A 9,823-nucleotide genomic window follows, 5' to 3' on the forward strand; every position below is an offset into this window, starting at 1 on the left:
AACGTTTACTCAGGTTCCGAGTGTTCTCAGGTGCATAACTATATGCATCAATCTTTTCTTTTGTAGATGAAGTGCGGTTGGTTCATCCTCCCGATTGAGGTGTTTTCAAGATTCATGAAAGGTTTGAACGCAGATTGAAATCATCAAGATACAAATGAGGTTTAAGATGAAATCAAGTGGCAAACTTAAAGAAATGTTTAGTTTCATATGTTTTAATCAATATTTTAATTCATTTTAATTGTTCAATGTTATTAGTCCACAGTTAGTAGTCCACAAATAGTAGTTCAACAATTCATATATAGTTTACTATATAATATTCGAATTAATTAATACATGTCGTGACCCATTGTATACATGTCTCAGACTCGATCAGAACTCAAAGTATATATATTATTTAAGAATCAACCTCAACCCTGTATAGCGAACTCGAGCATTACAGCATATAGAGTGTCTATGGTTATTCCAAATAATATATATAGATGACGTCAATATGATATGTCAAAACATTGTATATGTGTCCCGATTTATACGACGATATTTAAAGTGCGTAAAATAAATAACAGAAATTAAATGACGATAAATAAAATTGCGAGAATTAAAATTGCGATAAATAAATTACGATAAATAAAATGTAATACGGAATTAACAGTTAGCTAGGAGCAGTTAGCTAGAATTTTGTTAGTATGGATTCTTAATACAATTTCTCATAGTTAATTTGTTTGTTTCTACCAAATTTTATTTTGTCCAATGTTTTCTTCATTATGCCACTTGTTGGATTCTGATAGGTCAAAATCTAAATATGAAATTGAATAAAAATGGCTATACTGCGGTGAACGGATACGTATATCTGTGGATGTAAGTAGAATAGTAAATGACTGTTGAATCATATTTGAAGAATGTACAGTGTAACTTATTCAGGTGAAATCTAAATATTCCTCGGGTATTACCTATCCGTTAAAATATTTTCACCATTAACAGTTTGTACAAAAGAATTTTTAATTACAATCTTTATGAAAACATATATACATATATATTTTCTTCAGATGTATTCATGGATTTAGTGAGTTAATATGATATTAAACTCAATTGGTTTACGGTTAGAACTAAAGTACATAATCTCTAAAACATTAGAGGTTACATAACCATCATGTCGAACGAAGATAAATGATGTAGAACATCATGTAGAACGGTGATTATACTCGAGGTACAGAATGAGATGTTGAGGCATGTGATGTTGAAACTTGAGTTGTTGGTGGTACTGTTGGGGCCGGTGATATTGCTGAAGCTGGTATGTTTTGCACCAAGTTTTCTAAATTGATTACTCGAGCGCGAAGTTCGTTGACTTCTTCTATTATTCTGGGATGATTATCGGTCTGAACGAGCGGATGAATAAGATCTAAAATGTGATGTAGTATATAATTGTGACGAGATACTCTGGAAATTAGAGAGAAAATGGTATCACGAACAGGTTCGCCTGTAAGTGCTTCAAGTTCTTTGCCAAGAGGTAAATTCGGTTGGTGGAAGGGATCGCCTTCTTCACGTCTCCATCGAAGTCGACTACGAACCCATCCCCAATTCATCCAGAATTGGTGATGACTGATTTATTGATCCACTCCGATTATACTACTTTCGGAGCTCAAGTGTGTTTCCATATCGGAATAGCTGCCGGAATCCGAGGGACTTGAACTAGTGACGAGTTCCATTTCGTACTTTCGAATAAAAGATTTTTTAATATGAAATGATTTTCGTATATCGGATGGTTTTCTAATTACATAGAATATCTATATATATAGAATAAAAGATTTCGTAGATTACGGAGGAATTTACGGAATATACTAGGCAAAGTTTACAGTAACTGATACGCTAAGATATGAATTAGCAGATACGTTAAGATATGAATTTTGTCTATACACTATTCATGCAATCAATGCGGTAAGATGTGTCTAGACTGAGAATGATAAGCAAGTGATTCCCTAAGAATGATAAGCAGGTAATTTTCTACACAAAATGATAAGCAAAACTTTTGATATGCAGACACGGTCGAAGTCCAGACTCACTAATGCATCTAAACAACTATCAGTTAGACACACTAATGTAAGACCTGGTTCACTAAGACCACCACTCTGATACCAACTTTAATGACCCGTCCTAAACCATCTGGACGAATACATTACATTTGGTTACATCACGAGGTACTTGACTTCTATACGATACATTTTACAAACATTGCATTCGTTTTTAAAAGACAAACTTTCATCACATCAAAAGTTGACAGGCATGCATACCATTTCAGAATATATCTAATCTATAATTGACTTAATAATAATCTTGATGAACTCATTGAATCTAATGCAACGTCTTTTGAAATATGTCATTAATGACTCCAAGTAATATCTATAAAATGAGAAAATGCACAGCGAAAGATTTCTTTCATACCTGAGAATAAACATGCTTTAAAGTGTCAACCAAAAGATTGGTGAGTTCATAGGTTTATCGTAATCAATCATTTCCATAATTTTAATAGACCGCAAGATTTTCAGATATATAATTGTACACATAACCCGAGTACAAAATAATACGCGTAACCCGCGAATTAAAAATCATTCATATGGTGAACACCTGGTAATCGACATTAACAAAAATGCATCTAGAATATCCCCATCATTCCGGGACTCTCATCGGACATGATAAAATTGAAGTACTAAAGCATCCGTAACCCGGATGGGGTTTGTTAGGCCTAATAGATCTATCTTTAGGATTCGCGTCAATTAGGGTTTCTGTTCCCTAATTCTTAGATTACCAGACTAAAAAGGGTGATATTCGATTTGATAATCCAACCATTGAATGTAGTTTCGATTACTTATGTATATTTCGTAAAACATTTATAAAAGCAGCGCATGTATTCTCAGTCCCAAAAATATATATTGCAAAAGCATTTAAAAAGGGAGCAAATGAAACTCACATTACTGTATTTTGTAGTAAAAATACATATGACGATATTGAACAATGCAGGGTTGGCCTCGAATTCACGAACCTATATCATTTGTATATATATTAATACGCATAATCGTAATCGAATAAGTTTATATATATATAATTTACTAATTATATCATTTTTATATTAATAATATATATACGTCTCATATATTCATTTTGTATATAAAACTAGTAATGTTGTTATGTTATATGTATTATATATATATATATATATATATATATATATATATATATATATATATATATATATATATATATATATATATATATATATATATATATATATATATATATATATATATATATATATATATATATATATATATATATATATATATATATATATATATCATTTGTTTGTTAAAAATAGTAATTTTAGTAATACTACGATTATATTAATATTGATAAAAATGATAATAATCATAATACATAATATTACTAAATAAGGTATTATTGTTAATAATTATATTAATGATTTTAATAATGATATTTATAATAATAATTGTAAAATATTAATTTTTCGGTTAATGATACTTATAATAATGATTTTAGTACTTAACTATTAGTAGTACTCATTATAATATAAATAGTCATACCTATAATGATAATAATAATAATGAGTATGATACTTATAATGATAATTGTATTACTAATAATAATTATAATACTAGTAATATTACTAATAATAATGTTATCATTCATAAAATAATACAAGTATTTAATTTTTAATGATATTAATATTAATGATAATAATAATAATATAATGATATTAATAATAATAATATTTCGTTTTAAATCATTATTCAATTACAAGTATAATCATCTTTATAATCATATTTGTATTTATAATCTGTATATGTATATAACCTTAACTAATAACTATTTTTATTTATTCATAACCATAATCATGATCATAGTAATACTAATAATAATTATAATTATAATACTAATAATAACAATAATAATAATGATAACACTAACAATAACAATAATAATTTATAATAATAATGATAATAATAATAGTAGTAATAATAATCATAATAATAATCATAATCATAATAGTAAGGTTAATACTTATACTAGTAATAATAATAATGATAATAATTATACTAGTAATTTTGTGATGAGGACTACCTTCCATAAGCCTTTTTGAAAAAAATTGTCCAGAGCCGGGCTCGAACCCGCGACCTCTCGTACACTCGCTAACACCCTGAACCATGTACTATGCTTGCTAGTTCTGTTTTTATATCCTTTGCTTAATTCTATATAACACATTTTCTGTTTCCTATTTCATCTTCATCTTCAAACCAACTAGTCGATCAATGAATCCCATTCCCTACCAAAATAATAAATTAAGATTTGAATTTACTATTTAACATTAAATTATAACTGATTTGTAATGAATCCTTTTGTTCAATTAAATAAAAAAAATCAAAACAACCTGCTTTAATCGTAAATACTTAAGAACAACCCAAAATCGAATTTTTGAATTTAAGACAGTTTTAGGAAAAGATTACAACATGAAAAAGGTTCTAAATAATTCCTGTAAACTTTATTAATCATAAATTTAATCTAAAACATCAATACGAATTCCAATTTCCCACAAGAACATATCGGTTGACTTTTGAAATTACAACTTTGACCTCAAAATTAAGACTCGATAGATGGAATTGGATTTTGAAATTTTACAGAAAGTTAGAGTAAAAGAAGCCTAAACAAACTGCATTTTTAGTTTTTAAAATTTCTTTCAAAATCGGGCTTTTGATAAAAAGATATTCGAACAGGGTGTCGTATGGGGTTTTCCAACTTCTGTGTAATTTTTCGTATAACAGAAATAGATAATTGATAATTGATAGTGATGTTGGAATAATTGAATGATACTTGTCTAATAGTTTGAGGTAATTAGTTGTTTTATTGCAGAAGAGAATCGACAGAACGAATCAAAATCAGAAGTAAATAAATAAATAAAAATAGAATAATGAAAAGCTGATAACAAGTTACAACTGAATCGTACTAGTTTGCTGTAGATAATTTTGATCCAGCAGACAAATTTAAAAGAGCAGATGTTGATAGCTAACGAAACTGTATTATCTATTATAATTTATATATAACTAATATTAATAATTAACAAATACAAATATATAAATAATACTAATAATAATAATAAAAATAATAACAATAATATTAACAACAATTATAATGACAATTATTAACAATATTGTTAATAATGATATTAATATTATTAATGATAATAATAATAAGTTGTATTATAATAATATCAATAATTATTATAATTTAATTATTTTTAGTAATACTGATTATACTCATAATATTAATAATAATGTTATTAATGGCAATAATAGTTACTAATAATAATAATGATATTAGCAATGATAACAATAATAATATAACAATTCAAATGTATCAAGTAATATTAATAATACTAATACTTACATTAATAATAATAATACTCATTTTTGTAATTATAAATAAATAATATTTATTACATGTATTAGTAAAAATGATAACAATAATAGTAATTGTAATACTAATAATAAAATTATTAATAATAATATCAAAATACTAATTATGATAATACTAATAATTATATTAATAATAATACTAAATAATAGTAATATCAAAATAATAAATAATAATACAGATATGATAATATTAATATGTTTAATAACAACCAATAATAATGATGACAATAATAATAAAAATGATAATGAAAGTAAGGATAATAATATTAATACAACAATTATATTTTTAAACTTGTAATTAAATTTTAATATAATACAATTTATTAATTATATCATATTTACTAATTATAATATATTGAATCTTTAATAATTATTAATTACAATATATAATATTATTTATGTATAGAATTCATATATATATATATATATATATATATATATATATATATATATATATATATATATATATATATATATATATTCACATATTTATTTATAAATAATTGTTCGTGAATCGTCGGGCATAGTCAAAGGTTATATAAATTCATGAAAACAGCTCAAAATTTTGAGATTCAACTTTACAGACTTTGCTTATCGTGTCGAAATCATATAGAGATTAAGTTTAAATTTAGTCAGAAATTTCTGGGTCGTCACACCTGGTATGACGAATCAGCCCACCTTCCGAGGAACTGCCATTAGAAGATTCCAAGTCTTCGGGAGGCGGTGCCCTGTGCCGGCTGGAAGACGCCGGAATCACCCCCTCAACCACTTTGTCGGTAAAAACCATGCCATCTAGGCTCACCGCTCTCAGAACCTTCGACACAGTTAACTATGCACGAAGTATAAATCGTCATCTCATAAATCACGATTACAAAAAAGGGGGATGGAAAGCGTCACACGGATATATACCTCTCCCACCTCTACGAGCGACAGGAATCCTATCAGAATGGGTCCAGTTGTTGCTAACGTTAGCCATTACCAACACCTGCTCTTTATAAGATCGCTGAGGAATCCTCAGGTCCCTCAATTGGTCAACAATCGATTCGCCCAGCTCAGAAAGTTGCCTTGGCGGCTGAACAGTCACCGACCTAAACAGATAGGACTGCGCATTCCACAACGGAAAGTCAGAACACTTGGCAAAAATGAATGATTGCACCCAGTTATCTGCAATCGCTGGTGCCTCCCCGAGAAAATCAATTTCATCAGTAAACGTGTACCACCCTTTGTGATAAGACGACAATCAAAAAATGCTTCTAAAAATATTCAAGCTCAGGCCCATGCCAAAACCATTAAAGTACATTTCAAACAGCACAATCGCGGGAACCCCATTCGGATGCAAGCGAGCAACGCTAAGGCCGTAGAAATTTAAAACCTTCATAAAGAAGCGAGTAAATGGGTATCTCAAATAGATAGCGCAATGATTGAGCGAGGGTCCACAAGCGTGCTGCTGTGACCGTGGAATAACTAACCCCAAGCCTGGCAGCTGAGGTCATATATAACATATCCTGTCAATATAGGCTTCATCGACATTGCTAGGTGCACGTAACACGTCATGAAAAATGTTAGATCTGGGAGCCATACCGAACGAAGAAGAAAACAAGAGATTCAAATTGAAAAAACAAGAAAATCGTTTCTGTATTATGCAGGGCAAAAACTATCAAAGGTAGAAAGACCTGAATAAAGAAAAAATTCTTCTTTATATAGGCGAATATCCTATGTGGGCCCCATAAAAACTCAAAAAGGTGCGTTGGAACACGAGATGTACTATGATTAAGACAGCATGCAACGAGCATTAATTGCACATCAAATCACGTGTGGGGGTCATATTAATTTAAGTTTGGCGACGCAACTGTCCCAGCCGACCTCACCAAACTGGGGGGACTTAATAATACGCATAACGATTCGTCTCAAAAACGACACTAATATACAGCAACCGGCTAGGACCTTACCCGACACGGTCCATCCCGGAGGAAAGATCCCCTCCTGACAATCATCTCGGCAACTCTACCACGCCGGGCAAACGGCTAGTCGGGAACGCATATGAAAACCTAGCCTGGATAACACACACGTAACCGGCACCATGTAGCTAGTCATAATGATTGTAACTGTGAAGGAACACTTGAATAAATAGAAGTCAAATCCTTCCCGGCTTGACTGAAAGCACCGTGATGCCTTAGCCGGACCAACATGCTGCCGGCACCATCACCACCTCTTGGTTAAGTATTCCAACTCGACATATGGCCACCTTCTCGGGTTGAACATGGCATCCCGGATGAAGTGCGCTATCCAGGAACATACACTTCATCCCGGAACAAACATACAAACGAGCTGCACGCCACGTCAGCCCACGAATCTAGGGAAGTTTGTTATGATCTGTTATTCCCATGAAAAGGACATGTGACAACCCGGAAATTTCCAACCAAATTTAAACTTGATCTTTATATATTTCCGACACGATAAGCAAAGTCTGTAATGTTGAAATCTCAAAAACTTTGAACTGTGTTCATGTATTCATTTACCCTTCGACTGCTCTCGATGATTCACGAATAATTATGTGTAAATAGATATGTATGAATATATACGTATGTGTGATTATTAAATTGAGAAGTATTAATAAAAACACTTAACGATTTGGTTGATATGAAAATGGGTTATGAAATTATTATATGACTTGAAAACATTAACAAAGTATTGAAGGTATAATATTTTACATGAACGTATTTGTTTCAATATATGTTTAATATATCTATCGACGAAATTAAAAGATAATATCAAATGAGTGAATTATTAGATACATTGTGATAGGATTCGAGTCTCTGTTGTGAGGTCCACGTTGATTTGAGAAATCTTTCCATTTTAACAATATTTGGAAAATGGTAAAGGGAATTACAAGTAAGAATAAATATATTAATTAACGATAACTGGACAAAGGTTAGTAGAGATTCCTGCTTAACTTTCAATGCAATGATTGCCTCCTGTCTTTGATAAGATAATTATTTAGTTTTTATATTATTGAAAACATTTATGATATAGGTGAGACCTTTTAAAGAATGAATTTGAATATATACAATAAGTCGAAATGTTAATTGTTAAGAACTATATATATATATATATATATATATATATATATATATATATATATATATATATATATATATATATATATATATATATATATATATATATATATATATATATATATATACATATATATATATATAACTTGCATCGTGTATTTAAAAAGTGTTTATGTATATTAAATTAGTTAAGTAAACGATAGTAACACTCGCTTAATTGATTCGATTAATATGTAGATAGGATAACTAGTACGTTTAAGAAGTTAAAATAAACGCTAGTACATAAATGAACTATACTTAGTTAAGTTTTAAAAATGAAAACGTTATATGATATAATAATTTCTATTATGTAAACGTTATGTGACATAACCATTGTTAAATATTTAAATGGTTTTAAATTACATAATGGTCTTTAAAATACATTTAGTTTTGAAAAATTATATATTATATTATAAAATAAATATTTCAAATTTATATTTCGAAATGAAAGTATATATATATATATTTTACAATGTAATAAGATTTAGTATTAATTTTATTTATAAGAACGTTTTATTTAAATTAATACTATTATATATATATATATATATATATATATATATATATGCATATGTATATACAATGAGATGTCGATTTATGGAAGCAAATGACCACAACACTCGAATGATTAGGTTACACTTTGAATGGGTTAGTTGTTCATTAATTTAAGTCTAATTATTAATAAAGGTACACATCACGTAACGTAAAGTACGAGTTTTCTAAGCGTACAAAAATGCGTTCGAGAAACCGGAACTGGCACATAAGTCGAGTGACAACGTATGAGTCATCAGAATGAAAATTACAAGTCAACTATGCACGTGAATTTAATATAGTATATAATTAATTATATAAATATAAATTAAATATATCATATATATATATATATTATTATATAAACCGTCGGCAGAATGAAAACAAAACGTTGGGTGCAGTACAGCTAGGCCATGTGATTGCATGGCCATTGCACTCCTAACCCATGTGATCGCATGGCAGTGGGAGTCAGGAGAGGTGTATAAAGCTCGATCGATTTCTGGTTCTGTGAATTATTCCATCCATCTATCTCTCGTATATATATATATATATATATATATATATATATATATATATATATATATATATATATATATATATATATATATATATATATATATATATATATATATTATCAATAATAAGATTAATATTATTACTAATCTTATAATTAAGAGTATTATTATTATTATGTAC

Source organism: Rutidosis leptorrhynchoides, chromosome 2 (assembly GCF_046630445.1).
Source record: "Rutidosis leptorrhynchoides isolate AG116_Rl617_1_P2 chromosome 2, CSIRO_AGI_Rlap_v1, whole genome shotgun sequence".
Lineage (NCBI taxonomy): Eukaryota > Viridiplantae > Streptophyta > Magnoliopsida > Asterales > Asteraceae > Rutidosis > Rutidosis leptorrhynchoides.